The 24,534-nt window shown below is 36.4% G+C and overlaps 1 protein-coding gene and 1 long non-coding RNA gene across 6 annotated transcripts in view; one reads left to right on the top strand and one right to left on the bottom strand.

Moving 5' to 3' along the window:
• LOC132698782 (ecdysone-induced protein 78C) overlaps window positions 1–24,534 on the top strand; it is a 55,312-nt gene that overhangs the window by 15,047 nt on the left and 15,731 nt on the right. The window lies entirely within an intron of this gene.
• On the bottom strand, window positions 18,004–24,523 carry LOC132698783 (uncharacterized). 5 transcript variants are annotated; one of them, XR_009618421.1, is made up of 4 exons: window positions 24,244–24,523; window positions 22,113–22,391; window positions 19,697–21,302; window positions 18,004–19,644 (listed from the first exon to the last, which is right to left on the bottom strand). It is a non-coding gene; the product is annotated as an uncharacterized LOC132698783 (long non-coding RNA). The 5 variants fall into 5 exon arrangements; XR_009618420.1 differs by having other exon boundaries at window positions 18,004–20,730; window positions 21,193–21,302; XR_009618422.1 differs by having other exon boundaries at window positions 18,004–20,703; window positions 21,193–21,302.

The following is a 24,534-nucleotide window of genomic DNA, read 5'->3' as shown; positions in this document are numbered from 1 at the left end:
AAATCTATTAAAAACGTTGTAAAAACATGAATATTCGCGTGCAAACGGCAAAACTATGTTTTAAAAGAAGTAAACGTAATTATAGTCCTTCGGGATTGTTTCTGATTTGCCCACATGCAATTCTTCATTCGACTAAGCTACAGTTCTTTTCTTCTTCTTCTTTCTTCTACTTCCTTCTGTAAAATAGCGATCTAGGGATTCGAGCCCCTTCGGATATTTCCGGAATATTACCGCACGGGTTCGAGAACAATCGGATGAGATTTTACCGCACGGCTTGAATTTTGATGTTTGTCGATTCTGACGGTCATATTAGTGGCTGTGTTCGTGTTGTTTTGCAAAAATGTACCCAAAATCTGGTGGTCACTTGTTCGATAATATACAATTAGGTTATAGTTCTTGTTAGTAGCCTTTTTGACATATAAAACTAAGCAATATGAATCGCGGCTGCCACCGTCGTATTTCTTTATCCTTTTCCTTCTGCGACTCAGTTCAGGTAGGTTTCGATCAATATGAAATATTGAAATAAGCCAAACTTTGCAAAATAATAATATCAAATGGTACGAAGAATTCGCTTTTGCACAGTTTATGAGCACCACAAAGTTTATACGTGGAAGGGTAGCATCTCATTCAACGGACGCTATCGACAAATATTTGCACGCCGAGTTTTTGCGAACTTTAAATGACGATCACGTGATCGAGCAATCTGAAAACACACCGAATGGACGAATCCGCTCCGTTGAACTGAAATTCCGACGTGGAAAAGCACCGGACAAGAAACGTAAATTGTTTCTCAGAATAAATGAGTCGCTTCACCGGCACCACAGGAATAATTAAATGCCTCAAATAAGGTGATCTAGATGGCCAGTTTCTAGAACTGGCCATCTAGATCACCTATGGACTATCATGACATGCAGATTACATCAAAGCTGTATTGGGGTCAAGCCGCTAACGCATCGGAAGATTACGGTCTCAACATGAACATCAACAATACTAAAATGATGGTGATAACCAAAAGGAAGCAAGAAACAGGTCAGCTCATCGTAGTCGGAAAACCAATTGAACGAATAAGACACTACAAATACACTGGCACCATAATTAATGAAGACGTTCAATATAAACAGGAAATCCTGGCACAGGCAAGAAAAGTCTTCACAAAAATGGAAAAACTTTTGACGGTTCCGGACCTATCACTAACAGTAAGAACAAAAATGTCCCAGAGCTACGTATTTCGCGTGTTGCTTTATGGCTTGGAAGGCTGGACGCTGAATAGAGAAACCACAAGGAGGTTGGAAGCTTTTGAAATGTGAGGAAGTGTTAGGAAGAACGGGCAAAGAACTCGAAATACTCTGTACTATTAAAAAAACGCAAAATCGAGTTCCTGGGACATATATCAATGGTCGATCGCAGCAGTATCAAAAGTGAAGGTAGCATGATGATCATCAACCTTCAAAGGAGAAGCTGATACAAGAAGAAGGTCGAAATAATAGGTACGTCTCTAGAAATAGAATGAACAAACTCTATGCCATTATCAATTGATAAAAAAATAATTAATTTAAAAAATATATATGTTTAACGAATGGTACAACATGTAAAACGTGTAACTTTGCGCAGGGTCCTTTTTTAAGCTGTTGAACAACTGAAGAATGTCCCGGAGGATATTTTTTTGATATGTATATACGGGTCCGTATGGTAAAAACTAAATAGAGTCGGCAACTCCATCGATTTTCCCGATAACGATGCAATTATCAACACTTTTATGTGGTTCAAACACCTATTCTGCCTTCATTGTCATGTCCAGAATGCATGCCGTAATGCTTTAGGGATGGACACATCAAACGACATCCTCAAGTCGACGGATTGAAGAGCTTTTCGCTCAATCGAATAATTTCGCGTACGAGCGACAGCAATCCTCGTGCACACCTTGTATACTTGTATAAGTAGAGTTTTAAACCTACCTTCACTGTTATAAATTTATTATTAATTTTTAGATAACATGTTTTAAATAGAACGGCGAATTAAAATAAATCTGGTTCTCAAAATCACCTCCATTTTTTTTTAATGCAGATTTTGTCAGGTTAAGGTGATTGAGATTTTTGAAGTTCTTCTACAGATTCGTATTGGGTGTTGAATAGATTTGCTGAATGCATACAAGAAAGTTAAAAATACAAAGCTCCGCATTGCTTATTTCGAGGGTCGCACTGACTTCTAGGCAAAACTGTAAGAGACCCTTAGTAGGGCGTCAATAAATTATCGAGTAAAGTGTAACATTTTCAAAAACTCATTTGGAATTGAAATAAAACATATCGACCTTCCTTAGTTTCACAAAACTATAAAAAACTCCGAAGTCAATGTTTCAAAAAATATTATTTATATTGTTGTTGTTGTTGTTGTTGTTTATATGTAACAATTGTTTCGCCCACATCATCAGACCTGTAAAAGCAATTTTCAAAATAATAAAACAACTTCCATAAAATAGAAATACGCATATAAAAATGCAAGTAGTGAAATGCAGAAAATAACAACAAATGTTTTAGTGTGCTCATTGGCTGCAATACTTAACACAAGAAACGACAATACATTAAAAGTGTATTTGTTGCAAACTCCAAGATCTAATGTTCACTTGAATCAGTAGTAAGCGGAGTGCCCCAGGGTTCCGTCCTGGGCCCGCTACTATTTACAATCTACATAAATGACCTTTATCGATACATGCTTAACTACATCTGCTAAGAGTGTCGAGGAGGCATGTTGGAGGACAGGGCTAATGTCTGATTCGAAAATAATTATCTTAAATTTAGACAAGACCCAGAGTATTGTGTTTTCCTCCAATTGCTTGGTAAATAGTGGACAGTCCGTCAAGTTGCTTGGCATTAGGATCGATGATAGTCTAAATTGGAAATAACATATCTCAGACCTGAAAAATTAATTGTCCAGCAACATATTCGTTCTTCGACGACTGAGAGGCCTGATGGGAACAAGGACGTTCCTTTTGTACGAAACGAAGTCAATAAATGAATCTATCTATCTATAATGTACCTAGTTCACAAAATTCCACCTCTCGGGCGGTACTGAAACAAACTTGACCGCCTCGATACGAGCAATTATCGATATCGAAACCCATTTCTATGGTAATGATGCTGGACAGCGTAACTATTGAGTGTGAATGAACTTTAGAAGCACGAGTGATCGGCGCAATGTAAAACCGGTTCGATTTCAAAGAGCTTTACACGCACACATACACGGCGAAACACACCTGTGCACAACAGACGAGAACACCTCGGGGTAACGCATGGGACCAACGTACCGCCAATAATCCGTTTCGGGTTGTTCGATAACAAAACCCTAAAAAACTAAAATCCTTGCTGGAATATCGCGGGCAGCAAATAAACGCATCAAGGCGTACTCATTCGGGACGCCACTGGCCGCACTTGGCACGGAATAAACCCAAGAATCGCCCGCGTCGACGGCGACGAGATATTTATTAACACCCTGTATGACGAAATATGTGGTTCAAGGTAAGTTTGCTCTTGAACATCATCCCGTGCAGCGTTTCGCGAACTTCTTGTGATGGTCGGCTTTTGTAGATTTTTTTCCGCGCATTATGTGGTTCTATCCCCAATTTAACCCAAATTATAATAAATCACTGCACAAAATCTTCTTGATGTACACATTTTTTTTCTACTCCCGTCTGTAAAATACCCAATTACACACCTAGTCCAGGAGCCCTGGACCTTTTTATAAAATGATAAGCAACAAGCTTCTTCTTCTTCCAGTGCCTTCTCCCTTTCATTGGAGGTTGGCGACCACTACTATAAAAACGCTTCTCTATCCCTCGCAACATGAAACATGAATATCTTCCTGTAACCAAGAAATGATTGTCTTGCTATTTCGATTCTGACCTTTATATCTTGATCTTGATCTAGGCCAGAGGTGATGTACGCTCCCAAATATTTGTATTTTTCGAGTTGTTCAACAGCTCGTTCTTCTATGTAAACTGATGTTGCCTGGCCGGGTTCTTTGAGACAACCATAAATTTAGTTTTTTCTATGTTAATTGTGAGCCCCATTGCACGACTTTCGTTGTAGACTCTATCCACCAGCAATTGTAGGTCTTCGAGAGACTCAGCCAGGACTACCGTATCGTCCGCAAATCGTATATTGTTGATAATTTCTCCTCCAATCCTAACTCCCTCTTCTCTGTCCGAAAGAGCCTTTTGAAAGATTAGCTGAGAGTATAAATAAAAAAATACCTCATCCGTCTCCAAGTTGTTGACTATTACTGTGGCTGCCTGGTGCTAATATATGCTTTTAATTATGTTTATATCATTTTGGTCTAATTGGATGTTCTTCAGTTATTGTAATGTATCAGTTGGTAATGTATAAAACACACATATATATATATATATATATATATATATATATATATATATATATATATATATATATATATATATATATATATATATATATATATATATATATACTTTTGTTGTATTCTCGGCTCTTCTGGAGAAGTACTGTCATTGCAAACAACGCTTCCCTTGTTCCCATTCCTCCACTAAAGCCAAATTGCGAGTTGTCCAGCTGTTCTACGCATTTCTTATAAATTCTGTTCTGGACAATCTTCAGCAAGACCTTCCAGGGGTGGCACATGAGGCTGATAAGTCTGTAATCATGGCCTGACATTGGGTCGTTCTTTTTAGGTAATGGAACAAAAGTTGATTTTAGCCATTCTGTTGGGGTGTTTCCGGAATTTGAAAAATTTGTGTTAGCCTGATTATGTTCTCTTCATCGAGTGCTTTCAGGAGTTCGATTGGCATCCTGTCATGGCCTGCGGCTTTTTTATTATTACTGTTTTTTAGAGCATACTTGAGTTCGGAAGGAAGTATTTCCAGGCAGTCGTTTCGCTGGTTTGCTGTTGTTATTTCTGTTGTCTCGGTCGTCGTGGAATAGTTGTCTAATGTAATTTCCTCCTCGTCTAATATTATATGACCTTGCTCGTTCCTTGTTATGCAAGTTGGGTTATTCCTAGTTTTCCTAGATAGTTCTTTTCGTTTCATGTGTAAATTATATGTGTCGTGTTTGGTCTGAAGTTCTTCCAATTCGTGGCACTCATGTGTCAGCCAATCTTCTTTAGCTCTCTTGATGTCGCGTTTTATTTGTCTATTTATGTTGTTATATCTTTCTCTGTCTTTATTCATGTGCTTCCTTCTATCTTCCATAAGTATACCAATTTCGGGGGTCGTCCATTCTTTTTTTGGTTTCACTGGGATGTTTCCGAGGATTTCTTCCCCAGCTTTTAATATTGCATTTTTCATATCGTTCCAGTTACTCCCTTCGTGTAGTGTTTCGTGGAGGTTCTTGTTGAATAATTGTTTATATTGTTCGCGCCTGCTGAGAGTTGCCTGAGTGAATTCAGAGAAGGCAGCTCTGGTTTTCCTCAGGCTGGGTTAATGCTCATGTATACGTTATTCATCAGCAACTGTAGGACACCAAAATTAAATGAAACTTTATGACATCTTCTATCTAAAAAATAGGTTTCAAATTCGGCTCTTGAACATTATTCCTGCTTAACCTCTAAATTACGGTCTAACAGTCTAACCTATAAATTTAGTGGAGCGATTAACTTTTTTTTTGTTCTTAAAATATTCCTACAGCCATTATCTATGTTTTATATACAAGTTGTTATTATTTATAATTTAATAAATCAATATTTATTTTTCTTCACGCCCGATTTTTGTTATACTTGTTTTTACGTCATGACAGTATTAGATCGATAAGCTTTTGAAAAAGTAAGTGGGTGATTATATGGGTGAAGTGAAGGAGGAGAGGGTGAATAAATCAATTTTTTTTCTGTTGACTTTAATCGATAAATAACGCGGTACACCCATTCATTATAAAACAAGTAATAAGTAAGTGGGAAAGGTAAATAAAATTGATAATTTTTATTTTTTCCAATGTCTTAGATTAGTTTCGTTGTTCACGTGAAATATTTACAGAATACAATGAAAAACAAAATTGATAAAATAACTTTTATTTATTAATTAAAATATATTTCATGACAAGTCGTCATCATCAGTTTCACTGGTTAATTCATCGTCTTCTCCGATGCTAACATCATCCTCGTCATCTTCATCACTTTCGACGGTATCCATTACATTGAATTACACAATGAATAAAAAATTTCAAATATTCTGTTCTTTGAATCTAAGTGTCATTAATAATATATGCTTCAAATACATCATGAAGCTACAATAAATTTGTTTATCATCCGCAAAGGCGTGAATTTTACAGCATTTTAAAGGTCTCGAGATAACAGACGTATAAATAAGGGAAAGCAGCGGGCCTAAAATTGATCCCTGCGGGACACCGGATAGAATTTCTTGAAGTATTTAGACTATATGTCACAAATAACTCCTTCATGTCGGAAGTCGATGTCATTAAATTTGACAAGAGGACGCTGCCACACGGAAGCATCTCAATCGAACGAACTCCTGGTTACGTTTAACGTAGTCGTTATAACAACCGCAGCATTTCGCGATGTCCTAAGCCCCTCCGTGCCCGCTAAACCCCTGATTTACTACTACGGGCACAAAAACAAAATACCAATCGGGCAACTTCAAGGTTAGAATGATATAGCTACGGGTTTGTACCGTATACATAGAAGAGGCAAAAACGTCCATTTCCTCGTTCTCTCTCTCCTTTCTCGTCGTCGTCATCATCATCATCATCTCTCGAAGACTTCTTCATTATCCACCGATTTGGACGGTGCTCGGTGCTCTTCGGGCGAGGGGTCTTTGACCCTGTGCCCCCCTGCGCCACACACCTGAGGAGCAAGAGAGGTTTCCCGAGATCGTCGGCATCGCGGCCGCCAGTAGTACGGGATTACACAACGTGGACGCCGTGCCGATGAACTAAAAACTCGACGCGGTGGCCATCGTCTTCGCGGAGGTTCGGCGTCATGCGTTCCTCTCCCGGGCGGCGCGACACCAGGTGACCTGGAGGTCGGTTCCGCGAGGCTCGGGGATTTTCAAGGTTTCTCGTTTTCTCGTCGTCGTTGGGGAAAGTGCGTGACCCCCCCCCCCCCCCCTTCTACTTAACGGTGACGACGACGGGGTTCGTTTTGGAGCATGACAATGATGGTGGTGCGCGTTCGGTGAAGTCCCGCTTCGGGAGTGGCGTTCGAATCACGTCCTCCCCCGTAAATTATGCAACCAACGGCGCGTAACCCGGTTTGAGGTATACCGAGCGACATACAGCGTTTTCTATTTTTTTTTTTTTTTTGGAGGGTTATACGGATTTGGTTTTGGTTACATCGGGAAACGGGAGTGAAACTTTTTTAACCTTTATACTGACAAATTCTCATTCCCAAAAAAAACAGGAGCCAATAATTTTGCTTCAACTATGTGGAAATAAAACCATGGGTCGAAATACAATCGCGCAAAACATATGTTAGTTTGTGCATTGGAGCAACAACACAGTAGATATTTAAGCATATAGAAGTGGTAACAACACTTTTTATTAAAAGAAATTTGATTGATTTCGGTGGAGTACATCACTAATTGTGAAAAATACTAGAAAATACTAGACACTTGAGAGCACTGCAGCCGATTTTGCCAATTTCGTGAAGTTTAAGCTACATTAACTTTCCAATTTGCACGCTAGCGCGTAAAGGATATTTTCTCAAACGCGCTACTGCCTTTTCGTGAATATTTTATCAGGATAAGACAGGTAAAAGTGAACGACAAAGGAATACGTTTTATCGATCATTTTGTAATGTGTTATTCAATGAAAAATATAAACGCGAATTAATTGTCTTCCCCGTTCCCATCGGTCTCATTAAATTCCCATGCCTTATTTACGACTTGTCGTCCGCCACGCTGTCGATAAAAAAATTAAATGATTTATGGGAATGGGTTCGAGCATTTTTTTGTCGATGTTCAGTTTAACAGTTACCAATTTCAAGACCAAATGTTTGGTTGTTTTGGTAGGAAACTGAGGCAATTGTTATAATAGAAAAAGACAGCTAGATATAGGAATTGTCTTTCTCTTGCACATGGGAGAATAAGGTGTTCTTGTTACTTGATATTCCTATTGGAGTATTTTTCATTGTGAATATTTTCTTTAAGTAATGAAATAAGATATATGAGCCGTTTATTTTGAAAGTCAATTTTCATCTTTTATCAAGTTGACATTTATAATTTCTGCTGAACCGTGAAGAAAATAAATCGGTATTGAAATATGCTTAGTACATTTGAAAATTTTATACCACGTACATTTTTAAAACAATATAAATACTGAAAATCCTAATTTTGAAAGTGACCTAAGCCCACTTTTTGTTGTCGATATCAAAATGCGCGGCCCAAAATGTTGAAAGCAGTGATGAAGGTATATGCGATGAAGCAAATATGATTGTTCAAAACCATATTAACAGTTTCCCAAAATTTGAATCCCAGGAACCATAATCCCGACAGAAAATATTTAATTTTTAGCAGAATCGGCTAGAAACGCAATTTCCACAACAAGAAGTGGCTTCATGCACACATCATTGCGTATAGTGACGTGTGGAGGACCAAACCTAAACATCAAAATATCTTTAATGTGGTTAAAAATTCTGGGATGGGAAATGACGTGGAAATCATAGACCACAATTTTTTTGAAAATCAGTTATTGTATGTGCCACAAGGTTAAAAATAAAACTGGAAAAAACAAACTGGCTTCAAATATAAAATGTTATACAAAACAACAATGGATGAGATCGCAGAACTTAAAATTCTTGATTTATCGCAACCTAAAAATTTGCTTTTTAATTGATTTATTATTATTAATTCAATTTATTATTATTTAATTAAGTTCATTCACTTTTTGTAACAAAACAAATTATTATTTTGAAAGTCCTTTTAAGGTAAGCAAGGTCGTATTATACACTTCATAATAGCGACTTTTTAATAGGACGTGTAAAATTAACTCGCATTTAATTTAACATTGCAAGTCAACCATATATCTTACGTATATTTTTAATTTTGTAAAAACGCAAACCTTAAGTACTTCAAATTAAGGATAAATGGACTTTAGTCACTTTCAAAATGAACGGCTCATATAATGATCTAACTTCTTAAAAACCCTTAAAAATTGTATAAAAATGAAAATGAAAGTATTTAAGTCTTTCTACGTTTTAAAACATATAGCAGTATCTATTTCCTCAGAAGACGAAAAGGTCTTAAATACGAGGCGTGTTCGAGAAGTAAGGTGACTTCTAAGTTTTATTTTGACAGCAGAAAATCGCCTAGCACAAAAAACAACTCTAACGGTTATGTCTCACAAAAATTGGATTTCTGTATTGGAAGTATAGAAAGAGAAAACAAAAAATAAATGTAACAAGAAAGAAAGAAAAAAATATTATCTAAGTAATGTAGAAAAATTAGTAATAGTAATAGTAATTCATTTACAAATTAATGAAAGCGCGACCTTGGATGGTCAACCTTGATAAATAAATTTGCTAATGATGTTGGGCAACGTTAAGGGGACCCTTCGAACATATACTCTTCTTCGTAGCCTGTAAAAGTGTGCACTTTCGCATCCGAGTTTGGCCGAAGCGCCCTTTTAAAATGAAAATGCAACTCATATTTCTGACATATTAATACCACAACCAAATTCGTACCCCCTGAAAAAAACGAAAAATTTTCGCCGGACAGTGACCAGAGGCGGCGAAGGCGAGACTTCCGCCTCCCCAGCATGGACATTTTCAAAATCGACCAATCACTTACCGCCCCGTTAGGCGGCGTACCGTCCCCCGGAAAAATAACCCCCGAGGTGACCTTCGAGGCCGGTACCGAATTCAACTTGTGTTTCTTCGACAGCAACCCCGAGGACGGCAACACGCAGGTATAGTTGGATTCAAATTGTACCGTTGACATTGTGGCTGACTTCCGCCTTTTCACCACTGATTGTTATACTTCGACCAGAAATATAGTGCTTTCCAACCGACCCCGCGATTAACTTTACCTATTTTTACTCACTCCAGGACCGTCATAGGAATTTATCTACCTACGCTAACAAGCGGGATATAAGTATGTTTTCAATCTTTTTCGCCAAGCAATTCTTGAAACATGTACATAAAAAAATTAGTGCAAGGTAACAATTTGTTACGTTCCATTTAATTAAATTTCCACAAAGTATCATTATTAATATGCAAAATATTAACCGTCACTATCGCTACTGTCATCACCTAGTTCAATGATCAATTCCACCACTAATCATTCTCGATAAATATTTTCTTCTATTATGACCCGTTTTTCACAGTTAGACCAGCTTTGTACTGATATTTTAGCTACCTCTTGCCGAATTACGTTTATGGTAATGGGTGTTTTTTTCGATGTATAGAACTTTAAGGTGGCATTACTGTTCAAGATGGCGACCGATTTAACAGCTGTCAAGTGATTTATTCTCAGTTTGGTTTGGCAATTCATCGTGAACAGACTCACGCCTGAACAACGCTTGCAAATAGTGCAATTTTATTTCGAAAATAATGGTTCTGTGCGGAATAATAATAATTCGATTAACCATGGAACGTGTTCGCACCACGTTTACTGTTATTAATAACTCGCATCTCTAGAGACGCCGTACGGTACAAAAGAAGCTATTGCTGCCGTGGAGCGTAGCAATGAGCCCATCCGCCATCGAGCACAGGAATTGGATCTTTGTCCATCCACTTTAAGGAAGATTTTGCGGAAGGATCTTGGTTTACGTGCTTACAAAATCCAACTCGTGCAAGAATTGAAGCCAAACGATGATCAAGTAGGGCGTAGATTCGTCGAATGGGCCCAAAACGAGATTACCGTTGTTCCCGATTTTCATAAGCGAATTTTGTTTAGTGATGAAGCGCACTTCTAGTTGAATGGCTACGTCAACAAACAAAACTGCCGCATTTGGAGCGAAGCTAATCCTCAAGTGTCTGTCGAAACACCGTTACATCCAGAAAAACTGACTGTTTGGTGCGCTTTATGGGCTGGTGGAACCATTTGCAACATTTTTTTTTTATTTGCTGAGGTAGTTCGTCTTCTAAAATGACAGTAGGTTCTACCACCAGCTCCATTTCGTTGGAATTGTGCGTTGTTTCCCATGTCTTCTTCTCTTCTTCTGCTTCATTCCACGGTCTCCACATTTTAAAGTGTTAAAAAACAGGAACCTTCAAAAAATGTTTAATTATAAGATTCTAATAAATATTTATCTATTAGAATCTTACAATTAAACATTTTTTTGAAGGTTTCTGTTTTTTAACACTTTAAAATGTGGAGACCATGGATTGAAGCAGATGTTAGAAGAAGACATGGAAAATAACGCAGAATTTCAACAACCTAATGACCATGTAGAAGACGAACTACCTCAGCAAATAAAAAAATATGTTGCAAATGTGATAGGACAGGGATATCTGTATTCTTATGACGAACCTCTATCTGCCACGGATATAATCTATAGTCTTACTATACTGTTGTTGTTTACAAACCGAGGAACTATGTAGAAGACACAAAAATACTAGAAGAAGGATGTTGTTAATCGACAGGCACACAAGACAAAATTGATTATTTTCCAACTTACCCTTACACTTTGAACTATCCAGTGAAAACAGCCTCGCAGTGTCAAAGCTCGAGAATCAGGTACATAAATGCATACTTACTTGCAATTTAGGTTAAACTTTTAAGAACTATACATATCATCTGATCTTAAAATAAACGGTTCTACTTATTCGAAATTACCCCGCAGCATCAATGCTTAATCAAATATAAAACAGTCCATCTCAGGCAAGACCTACGTAATGCAGAATAAACATCTGTTGGGATGGGTCAAAGCAATGAATGCACTATATTGTTGGTCGTATTATACTAAAACTTCTTCAAACCTGAAGAAATCAACTCAAAATCCACCAGTTACAAGGAGAATTCAGAAAATTCACCTTTGCTGATGACCGTTAGGTCGAAATCAGTTTTGTCACTACTTATTTTTCTTCATAATATACTTTGATAACGATTGCAGTCGACAATTCGTAGGCACGGATATTTTCAAGTCGACATAACGAGGTCTATAGGTTACTTGACTTGATTACATCAAATGTCAACGGTATAATTTGAACCAAACTATACTCCGGTCTTGGGAGAGTACCGTGGGAATTTACCCCCGGTTTTCCGTCTACCCAGGGGGGCTTCAGCGACGCGTCCGTCGAATCCGCGTCGGTGGGGGATTCGCCGCCGCCCCCCCAACATTTCGCGCCACTGAAAATACAGACGGGCGGTTCGCAGGCTGCAAACGGTAACGCGGGGGGTAGTACCTTGCTACTGTCGCCACAGGGCGGTTCCGGCGCACCCGGTACCACCGCCAAGCAAGGTGAGGGTCGGCTTTGGGTTACGGTGATGGTGGTGGCGGTGCTTCGGGCAGAACTTGTCGTGGAAGTTTGGTTACGTAAACTAACTAAGGTAGAATTGATTTTTGATCCCTTGAAACAAACTAAAGCTAGCCGTAAACGCGTCTACAAAACCGGTTAATAATTTATAAGGAAATATCGGGAAAATAGCTTTACTATAAGCGACGAACTTCTAAAATATTACCGTGATGTTTTTGTTTTTCTTTCCGTTTTGGTTCGATAAACTTTCCTCGCGATTTGTCATTATTCAAATTCACCAGACGACGCGTTTCGTTTTAACATAAATGAAAACGTCAATTATTTAAATATTTCAGTAGGTAAGATATATCGGACGATGCCTGACAAAAATAGATTGTCGAAAAAAATAACAGCGGCTGCGTTTATGAGTGAGACGGTTCGGCAAGTTTCACATATGAGAAAAAAGAAGAAGAATTTTATTTTCAACTTCAATATTCAAAACTCACTGACTTTATGTGTGATAGTCATCGTTGACTTTTTTGCCAGTAATACTGTTACTGATCAAGAGTGCGCGAAATGTTAATATAAGACGCCACAGACTTTGGCCATAGGTTTGGGAGTATCGGATGTATTTTCGGATGCTTCGAAAATGGATCCAAAACTTACTGTTCATATGAAAATAACTTTAGAGTCCGGCTTTCTACTCGTCCAGGAAAGTGGTATTTGTTACATAAACTACTGTGCTCCAAGTTGCATAACCTCAAAAATCGTGATTGTCAAAAAAAATTAGACCAAGTTTACATTTATTGTGACATCAAATTGATTTTGGCAAAGAATATCAGAACAAGAGCCCTGTAATACGGAAAGCTTGCAATTGTTCAAAAAACTACAACATATAATATTACATTATAATAAAATTTATAACTGAACTGAAGTGGATAGCCGTTTAGTTGATTTTACTTATATATAACCACTATTCGTCGATGTAAAAAAAGGATGTAATTGCACGCGCTGCCATTACACGTTCCGAATAGGAGAAAGTGAGCCTTGCGTATATATTTTACTTATATGCTTCATTCCACGATTGTCTATTGGCAACAATGGACCACTAAATTTGAGCGTGACGTCACGCTTTCTCCCGTGCTCCGACTTATTTCCATTGAACACGGAGAAAAGTAGAACAATTCGTACTTCAAATGTCATTCTGCAGGCGCAGGTTCAGAAATCGAAATGTCCCTAGCGCGGCTTCTATCTGACAAAAATCCGGAATATTGTAGCGATGCGAGTTTTACTTGTGTGATTATATATCTAATAAATTACTTTCCTAATATGCAGGTTATCATAAAAACATTCCTCGTGAAATTTCTACTGTGAGTTTCATATCGCAATTATAAAAACTTTTTCGATGATCAAACGAACTTACCTGGTAAGTGAAGTTCGATCGTAATTATATGTTACACCTCTTCGTAGAAATCAATATACGTAGTCCCCCTTCTAGTCGCTAGGTGGCACCACAGCTTTAAAGCAGAGCCAAAAAACTGTGGAATAACTTACCATGGACGGTATATTCGCCATCTATGGTCTTAACCTCATTCTATTTTAAAGCCGGTTTATAATAAATTTGCCAAAGGGCATTTTAGTACTGTTCAGAACAGTAAATTGGGCGGGAATGGGTGATTTCTACGAAGAGGTGTAACATATAATTACGATCGAACTTCACTTACCAGGTAAGTTCGTTTGATCATCGAATTATATGTTACACCTCTTCTATGAAATCAATATACGTAGAATTTCAAAGGCAACTCAGCAAATTTGTTATAAAACGATTTTATTCGGCTATATAAGGAAATCCAAACCTTATGAAGTTTATGAAAGCCTCGAGTACAAATACCAAATAAATGGCTGTCCGAGAAAACAAACCTTCTGAAAAATTCTATGTCCCAAATGTGGCATTAACAAAAAAGCCTGCACCTGCAATCTGCCGTTTTTCCAATCATATCAATTGAAACACCTTTACAAAACGCAGACGATGTCGAGGCATGTCGAGTTCTGTGAGCAGTAAAAATAGAAGTGTAGACACCACTATCTTCTAAAGTTATCTTTATTCATCCGATAAGGAATAACGTAAATCTCACTTGTACTTCTCCATTTAACTTCCAAAAACGCTGAAAAAAGCTGAAAACACCGACGCCGAATAAAAATGAACATGTGCCACCAAAGCACAAAAAGAGGAATGAGGTTAAGACCATAGATAGCGAATATACCGTCCATGGTAAGTTATTCCACAGTTTTTTGGCTCTGCTTTAAAGCTGTGGTGCCACCTAGCGACTAGAAGGGGGACTACGTATATTGATTTCATAGAAGAGGTGTAACATATAATCATTTTTTAGAGGGTGTCTAAAAGTGTACTTAGGCATTCTATGTATAACTTCGTCTCATCTTTTTCACATTGAGTCAAAGTTTAAACTTTAAAACTAACCGACGGGTTTAAAAGAATAACACGAATAATAACAAAAACAACAAATTAGATTTTTACCAACTTTTAGAAAATTTTAACTTAATTTGTTTTCTAGGCTAAAACAATTAACTGAAGATAACATAAAACTGGAGAAAAGCGTGTAGTTTTTAGATGAAATTCTGCAATGATAAAAATCATATCAGTGACAAAAAATAATGCCGCTTTTCTATATCCAATAAACCTTAGAAAATGCCTTCGGAAACACCAAATTCGATGAGTAATTACTTGGGAGGTTAAAAATAAGATATCCATTTAAATTAATTCAGTTGGAGCTATTTCAATTTCTTACAAGATTGGAATAAAGCTTTGGACACACTGTATAAGATGGTATATACGCATAATGTGCTACTCGCTATCGTAAGCTTCGCTTACTTTTGAATTATTAACAAGAAGAAGCAAAAGAGATTCCAAAAATGTTTTGATATACAGATAAATAAAAATTTGCTTCGTATTAAAATGAAATTCTCAAAACAAAACCAGCGAAGTAATAATATTGGGGATATTTGATGAATTAGGTAAAATTTAAATAAAAAATCAGAGCCGGATCTGTATGGTTTTCCTTTCAGAATTTGCGAACTGTCTGGCGGTTAATTTCTAATCTGAGCAAATATAAAATAAAAATAAAATGCAGTCGAAACTCTATATACCTAAATTGAAGGGACTGCTTTTTTTTTGAAAAATAACAATACTCATATGTGTTCTGTAATATCTAATTATTTTATTTAAGAACTACATTCAAATAATCGGTCTTTTTTTTACTTTGGCTTGTATATTCACAATTTATTCGAGAGTGGCCCATCTCCCATCTTCCTCTTGGTGCTCTTCCTCACCCGTTCTTGCTTGTTGTTGTTGACTTCCTCTGCCAAGTCTGCTGTTGTAGGCAAATCCTGATCTATCACCTTAAAATCTTGCAACTCCTCACTTGTAAACGTAATTGTTGTTTGAAACTCGCTTAGTGGCTGATCATCTTCCAAGTCCTGTTCGCATTCTGTCTCGGTAACAAGTCCAAGCTTTACTAATAAAGTTGACGGCATCTAACATATTAATGGAAAATTTGTCTTCGGACTCGATCATTAAAATGTTTTTCCTGTATCGACTCTTAAGACTTTTTATTACGCTCTGGTCCATCGGCGGTAATACACTCGTTTGTTTTGGTTGGAAGAAATACCAATTCAATATTCCGCAGATTTGGAATATGGGGATGTGCAGGGCAGTTATCTAAGAGACGTTTTATTTTCGTCCCCTTTAATTTTGCGTCCCATTTAAGTATCTCCTCTTCAAAAATTTGCGATGTCCACACCACACTTATCGCTTTTGTAAAAAATAACTGTTGTACTTTTCTGCTAGTTTTGGCCACGTCTTCTCCAACCAATCGTTAGTGACGTTTTTGTCGACATCACGGGCTTCGCAGCTGATCTGTCCATAATTTATACCATGTCTCTGTTTGAACTTCCCCAACCATCCTTCCGAAGCCATGAAATGGATAATGCCAAGCTGTTTCAAGAGATTGCTGTTGGAACCACTGCAACATTGCCCGATCCAAATCTTCAAATTTTTTCTTTCGGTGTAGACAGTGAGAAAATCGTTATACAGAGTGGATTAATGCATAGCTTTGTATGGAGACCTAATTTTGTTCGGAATAAGACTTACGTTACACTATAGAGAGTTTTCACTGTATTTATCACATTCATCTGATATGTCATCTACGAATAATCGAAAATATATAAAAATACGATTAACGCCGATTTGGGACGCGTGTATGCTGATAGAAAATATGTCTTTAGGGCGTTTAACTTAATAATTGCACAAAACTTAACTGTAAAAAGGGGTTTATTTGACGTAAACAACTGCTTATGCCAGGCACACGCGGAGCAAGTGAATGCCCGGCGGCTGACAGGCTTCAGCGAACGTTGTGCGTAGACGGTGGCGTCCTCTCACGGATCGTTGTTGTTGTTCGCGGACGGTGGCACCCTCTTACGAATCGTTGCCGAACAGCGAGGAGGGCGAGTGTTGACTGGTGATGCTAACATATGCCCCTTTCATAAATTGTTTGACTTAAGAAATTGGCAACATGAAAGATGTCACAGCCAAGTGGCGGAGGGAATAAAAATGGTGGTCAAGGGACGCGCACCAAATCGTTATGTTCCTAAGCGTGTTTTAAAATCATTAAAAAGCAAGTGGCAGCGACCTTAGAGTAATAATCGAGATGAAAACAGCGTTAATGACGACCACACGGTGTTGCGCTTTCATTAAGGTGGAGACGGAGCTTCTCGTCCGTCGGGTTTTATTTATTACTCGAAAACTCGGCTTAGATATCGAAAATAATCGCGGCAATCGTCGTCATCTTCACGCCGGACGGGTTTATTATGTTAATTCGCGTTCGGAAGCGTTTCCGCCGATTATTTGCAGTCAAAATGGCGGCGTTTTTTTTTTTCAAATTAAGCGTTAATTGGAAAAAATTCCTTTGGCAACGGTGCGTAAATCAGTTTGGTTCTAGTTTGTAAATCTTTGATTGCATTGCTTGTCGATTCTCAGGACGTAGTCGATTGTTTTTTTTTTGCTACCCATCACAGTGTTTCCTTATTACCGAAATGTATGTTACTTCTCTTCCGCACAAGTGTTTTTAAGAATAATGCGTTTTTGTAATGAATTGTGTGGAAAAAATGACATGCAGTGCGACGAAAAACACGTTATTGTTAATTAAATCCGCGTACAACACACCGTGTGCAGAGATCTCTAACGTTAGGTAAATTAAAAACTTACTACTGACTAATTTAACTTTCAAGTCATCAAAATACTACCAGAATGTCGTTAAATCCTCAGTACATAATAAGGTTTATTTTCCATACAAATTGAAAAAAGAACTGAACTGAGGTGGCTTTTACTTGATGAAAATCCATTTATCAAAATAAATAAGAACTAAAAGTTCAGATTCTCACGAAATTATATATTATGACATGATATTATGACATACATAAATGACGTGACATGTCATTTGATAATGACACGGTGTTGTCGAAACAATTGTCGTGAAAGTCTGAACTTTTAGTTCTTATTTATTTGGAAAAAAGAACCTAACCTAAAAACACTTATTACGAATCATATTACGCGAAGTGGATATTGAAAACAATTTGCCTAATACAAAATTAAGAGGTCGAATTTATGTAAACATCGGAACTGGAGATCATTCAATGGCTTACTTAAAATAAGGAGCAATTTCAGAAAGAAATGCTGAAATAACAATTACAAGAGATTGTAAATTCGGATAAACTTGTTTGTACAAGAAATAGAAGAAAGAATGCCGGAAGCTGATGACACGCTTTTTTAAATGATAATGTTTATTATATTTTATATTATTCTTACTTTTATATATGTTTTTATTTACTGGATCTGGATTTACTGGATTTACTACTCATTTATCTTTATTATTCTAATAAAGTGTGGTAAAGCCGCTGTCACATTACATTCATTCGCCAAACTTAATGTACCTTTTAAGTTGTCCACCCTGTTTAATGATTCCTGTCATTGCAAATTTACTTTTTATAACCTCGACGTGTAGAATCCCGAGTTTCATTCGAACAGATAAAGTTATTGATTTTCCAAATCAAATTTCGGTCCTCTTCGAAATATCTAGTGATCAAAGCTTGATGGTGATATCCACCGGGAAGTTTAGATTATTAATCTTATTTAAACAGATTTTATATAAATAGATTTGAACGGAGCTGCGAGTGTCTGTTATCTTTATTTATAAATTGCTACATAACCTTATAAACTGTCCTAATTCGTTAACGTATATATTTGAATGTACTGTGTTTGGGCCACGGCAAACCTGTTAAAAAAATATCTTATAAATGTAGCGTGTTCTAATTGTAATCATTGTAATCATTGAATTGCAGACTGAATGGATTGAAAAACATCTGTTTGATGTCTGGTTCACATCAGCTTTGTACAACCTAAATGTCGTTTACGAACTGATGCTGGGAAGTTTAGTAAATTTGGATAATAAATATTATCTTTGTTTTGATATATAAGTGGATTGTTGAGTAGTTGAGCAATAATTATTAGGAAAAGGGGGATAGTAACAATTTATATAACTAATCCCCTTATCTCTTACCACCATGGAAAACTAAAGATCATAAAGATCAATTTAGACAACATCAAGGTTCAGGGTATTCAACAACTTATTTTTAAAAATCGAGAGTAACGGTTCTTGCCCATAGTTACTGGGTTGTTAAAGAAAAAGGATGACGCCAATGTAATCTCCTTAACGTTTTGTGAGATACAGAGCATTTTTCAAATTTTATCTTTGTATTTTTATATTTAATTACTGCGTACGTGTGCGGATACGCCGTCAAGATATCGGATCCAACTTTTTTTAGTAGGTGCGGGTATGATAAGAATAATGGCGGGTTTTCAAAAATGTGTAGACGTGTCAATTACTTCATTTTTATGTAAAAAATCATTAGGATAAAAGGCAAAGTATTACAAGGTAGTAAACTAAATTCCAAAATATTGTAAGACAACAAATTTCGTACAAAGAGGTTTGTTTATTAAAATTTATAATCCAAAGTAGAAAGTAGCTCATTTTGCAGCATATAGAGAGCATAGTAGATAAAAATTATTGCGAAAATAATTCGCTGGGATCAAAAATAACGTTTTTACCTGACCTCGTATACTCATTCCACACACGGCAGGTCCACCCCGTTTGTTATGGCTTATGTTTTAATAATAGTAAACACTTCTCTTAATTCCGTCTAGAAGAAACCATGATTAAAAGCAGTTCAAGTCTGTCCAACCATCCCCAACTCAGCCATTTTGCTCCATTCGACAAGCCAAATTCGAATTAAGCGAGATGCGTTTCTACTACCGACTTTCAGATCCTGTCAAAATGTCGGACATTTCCGTGGCGTCCAAGCAGCCACGTTCCCGTTCGCCGCGTGGTCGCGTTTTCAGTTTCAAGTTCAATTCGCGAAAAGCGTAAACGACACGGACGTCGCAGACGATCGCGGCGGCCGCGAAAGGTCAAGTTCAGGAGCGGGATTTTAATTTTGCGACGCTGCCAGATTTACGACTTTTCTTCAGCGTCGCGCGCAAACGCTATTTTTACAAATAAACAAATAACAAATTCATTAAGCAACTGATGAATTTCTTCACGAAGTTTTTGAAGGAACATACTGTCGTTCAACCAACTCATAGTATAAAGAGGTTATGTTTGACTGGATTTGTTGTTTTGTTTATTCTTATTTATTTAAGCCCCAGTCTGCTCTACAGGTATTGAAAAAGTATCGAGGCACCATAAAAATAAATGCCGCCCTTGCCCTTATCATTGCTACCTGAAGACGAGCCTTGGCTATAAAATAAATAAAGTAGTTTAAGAAAGACGGTGAGCAGTTTATACAGCTTTTAAAAATGAGCGGGTGAATTAATTTTCGAGATGCCATAAGTGCAGAAGACAAGATGACAACTGTTACTTGTTTTAGCCATAAATTTAGATAGCTATATAAAATTTTAATTATTTTTTATGGAGATTTGAGAGCCCTAATTTTTCCACAAAAATTAAATGAATCAAAGCAACCTGTGTTCCAAATATCTAAGATACAGGGCAGCACAATCTTGAGAAAATAGAAAGAAAAAGAAGATGGAGATTAGTACCGACTGATTAATAAATTAACAGAAACTTATAGTTTATTGTATTTTTTACTATTAATATTAACTAAATTATTACAAACATTGCTGGAAACGACAAACTTTAAGTTGGCACTGGAATATTTCTTCAGCTTTGGAGGAGATCACTATTCGCTGCCCTACATCCTCTAATGAGTTAAAAGGAGTTTTATGCACTAGAACGATAAACAATTGAAGAAAATGCAAGTGAGAATGCTAGATGAAGATTATGAAAATCGATTTCGGTTAGTGCAATACGATATTCTTAGAAAAAACTATCCTTTAAAGCCCGAATTTAATGTGGTATTCTGAACCTATCACTGATGGAATATTAGCGTGAACAATCATGAGGTGACCTTGATTATCATAGCGCACTTCATCTATTGCATGTTCAAGATTTCTTTGAGTAATTGTTTTATCAGTTTTTAAAAGTCGCAAAGCAATGTAAGATTTAAAATTAAATCAATCAGTTCATCATCAAAAAACATAAAAAATATTTCAAGCGGAGCCTATTTTTTAGTTCCTCACATGATCTAAATTCGTGAATCGCGTGAATATGTTTTGTAAATATTTTATATGGAATGGAATGCTGCGAATGCTGCAATACGTAAGAATACGTAAATCCAAATAATACTTACGACTTTCATTGTTATTGTCCTCATCCATCACGATTTTCTCCATAGCTGCCTCTAATTCCTTTTGAGTCAGATATCTCGGAAATGCCATATTTTATGAACTGCAACGTTCACTGCACAAGGCACAAACTAATATTAAAGAACACGCTAATTGTTAGATGTTTATTCTACATGCGCTAACTTGTCTAGACTTGCAATAACCAAGTTTTGTTTCACAGATAAAACCAGTGGTGCATTCACGCACCAGTAAATATTTTTGAAAAAATAAAAAAAATAAAAATCAATATAGTATTTCCAATGTATGTGTTCTGCTATGTAATTTACATGCTATAGACTTAACAAAAATGGCAACACAAATCCAAAATATTTTTTTTTTTACTATTCTCGATTTGCTTGAAAATGTGATACCAATCATCATGTCATATCAAGCGAAACGCTAGCAAATTAGTTTTTAACATGAGGAATTCCAGAAGATATAAATAGTATAATGATATTTTTTTCTTAAAACGAGCTCAAGAATCACCCCTTTCTGCACTAAGGGACACCCTGTATAATCTAAAACACATTTGACTAGTAGATTATTAATAACTAATTTAAAAGAAGGTAAGCGTTTCGGTGTTTCCGAATTAGTGAGTCAAACATATTTACTTTATGAACTATACATAACCCTAAGAGGGTTATAAAGTAATCAACGAATATTTAAGCCCTTCCCTGTTTTTTTTTTATCTGGTACAGGTATTGTATTGTAAATAAATATTAGGCATTTTGTACATAGTACTAAGTGCTACAAAAAATACATTATACAGATATTATGTCTGGTAGTATTATTAGATGATAGTTATTAGATGTCATGGTTTTGGTTAGTCTAAATGAAAAATCTACATTCAGTTCAACATTTCAGTTAAAAAAAAATTAAGACAAACCTCTTCCTCAACAGTCAACAGTTTTCTAGAAAACTAAAATCAATCAAGCCCCTGTAGTTCACCAACTTGTAGCTAGCTTACGAGTTTGAAAAAGTCGCTGCTCCGTCTTGTGATACCAGCAATCAGTATGCGTACAGACAAATCGACACGTTTTATCGCCTCTGGACAGATTTATCGGTCGATATTTCGCATGCGACGTCGATCGTTTGGCCCTCGCTGTTGGTCGATTTATCGCAGCCGCGCAGCATTGAATCGTAAAATTTTCACTTTCGCAGTAATCTGTAAAAACGATAAAAAAAAGACGCCATAAACTAATTTAACCTTAATTTGATAAATGAATCTTCTAAACGGTGTTAACCCACTAACAGATTTGCGTTTATTTCAAGGAGAAGTAATTAAATCCATTTTTTCTTCGTTAGACCATGTTTTGTTTAAATGGTGCGGTAAATGGACAGAATTGTAGGCATATGGACCATATTTCTTAGATCAAAATCCTACTTCATCCCGGTATTTACTATCTCTTCGAAATTACTTAATTCCTACTCTGAATCTTCTTCCACTAGCAACTCCAAAATAGCCTGATATGCCAGATGGACAGATTTGGTATCAATAGGGTGGAAACGGATCAATAGAATGGCCTCCAAGATCCTCACATATTACTCTACTGGATATTTTTCTCTGGGGTATTTACAACCAAAAGTATAAGGAAAGACTACAAAGCTTAGGTGATTTAAAATTTAGAGTTAGATACGAAATAAGCCAAATTAATGGAAATATCGCGAGTAATGTTTGGACTGGATAATTTGTGTTAAACAAATTGCAAACTTCATGAATTTTCGTTTTGTCTCCATATTCCTCCATAATTGTGACAATTAAGGTACTTAATTGTTCATTTAAAAATTAAATTTTTGTTTTTTATTCTTTTGCTCATAAAAAGTGAGAGATAGGCAGTAAAGATTTTGCAGCATTATCTTTTGGATTTCCAAAACAAACAAGGTCTTTCGAAAAATATATACAGGGTGATTCAAAAAAGCTCCGCTAATTTCTAGAATAAATAAAATATTACAAAATAAAGTATGAAACTAAATTTAAACCACAAATATTTTTTATATTTTTTACAAGAGCGTCGCACTTATTTTGCTCTCAAACTGTTGTTTATGAGGATATTTTCAACTCTCGTCTATCACGAGTCGCCAAAACTAACCAAAACTATCAATCATCAAACGCATCTGTCAAACAATCGCGAATCCGCAGTCTAAGCCTACTTAATTCAAGATAATCAAATGTCCAAAATTTTAAACTTAAGGTAGTTTTCTTATAAATTGTAAAAAAAAAACAATCTTTTTGAAAGTTTTGTTTTGAATTACAACTAAAAAGAAAATAATTTTCATCTATGACTTTCTCGAAATCACTTTCTAGAAATCGCTATTCGAAAATCGCTCTACGAATTTATAATAAGGCTTATCCGAAGAAATAAAATTCAACGGATGCAATACTGTCAAGAATTGTTGAGGCGTATAGTGGAAGATCCCGTGTTTCACTTTATATCGTCGCCATTGTTCGTTTAAGCTTGTGGAATCTTATTATTTGCTTGGCGTTGATATTATTTTCGTTTGAATTTTTGGAACTTTTTGTAACTTACTACTTATTAAAATAAAAATGAAAAATACTACTTAACGCTTTTTTTCCCTTTCACTTTCCTTATATTTTATCACCAAATAAGGCAGGGGTGTTGTACGAAATGTTTGAAATTGACTTTTATTTATAATCTTAAATTTGCAGCAATGCAAAAATGCAATTTTTTGTTTTGAGCTTGAAGTTCTTGTATTTATATTTTTGGTTAGGTTAGGATGGTATTATGGTTTTATCTCATTATATGCTATTTTTTTCACTCTTTTTTGCGATAATATTAAATCTAGCAATTTTTCGGGTTTAATCGACATTTATTCCCGATAACGTTCGAGTGTCCGCACCACTTTCCTTCCACAGTGCAAAGGAAAAGCTTTTTCTCTTCGTTTCCCTAATACCTTTACCGTAATAAAAATCGTTTGAAAAGCTATTAAACCGCATAATTAGGGTTTTATGGCAGGGGAAAATGGCGACGGTATAATTTGAACTAAATTATACTTACGAGCTTATTCTGTGGCCGTCTCGTTCATACGACTATTAAATTTGGTGCAGATTTTTATCTTCTCTCAACGGTCGAGTAACTACGCACATTAAAAGAAAAGGCATTCTTCCTCTATAGAGCGGAACTACCGAATGGAACTTTTGTACTATATTATACCGTCTTCATTATTCACTCTTTTATTACGTCTTTGTTTTCGCGGCACGTTCTTTATTCTGTCGTTCAAGAACGTTAGGAGATGAATGGTTTTTGTTAAACAGATGGTTCTCCTTGCGGTATGAGTCGGAATACCTA

Source organism: Cylas formicarius, unplaced genomic scaffold (assembly GCF_029955315.1).
Source record: "Cylas formicarius isolate icCylForm1 unplaced genomic scaffold, icCylForm1.1 PGA_scaffold_2__14_contigs__length_35257938, whole genome shotgun sequence".
In the NCBI taxonomy this organism is placed as follows: Eukaryota; Metazoa; Arthropoda; class Insecta; order Coleoptera; family Brentidae; genus Cylas; species Cylas formicarius.
Note: the sequence above shows the minus strand (reverse complement) of the source record. Positions and strands in the feature narration are given on the sequence as shown.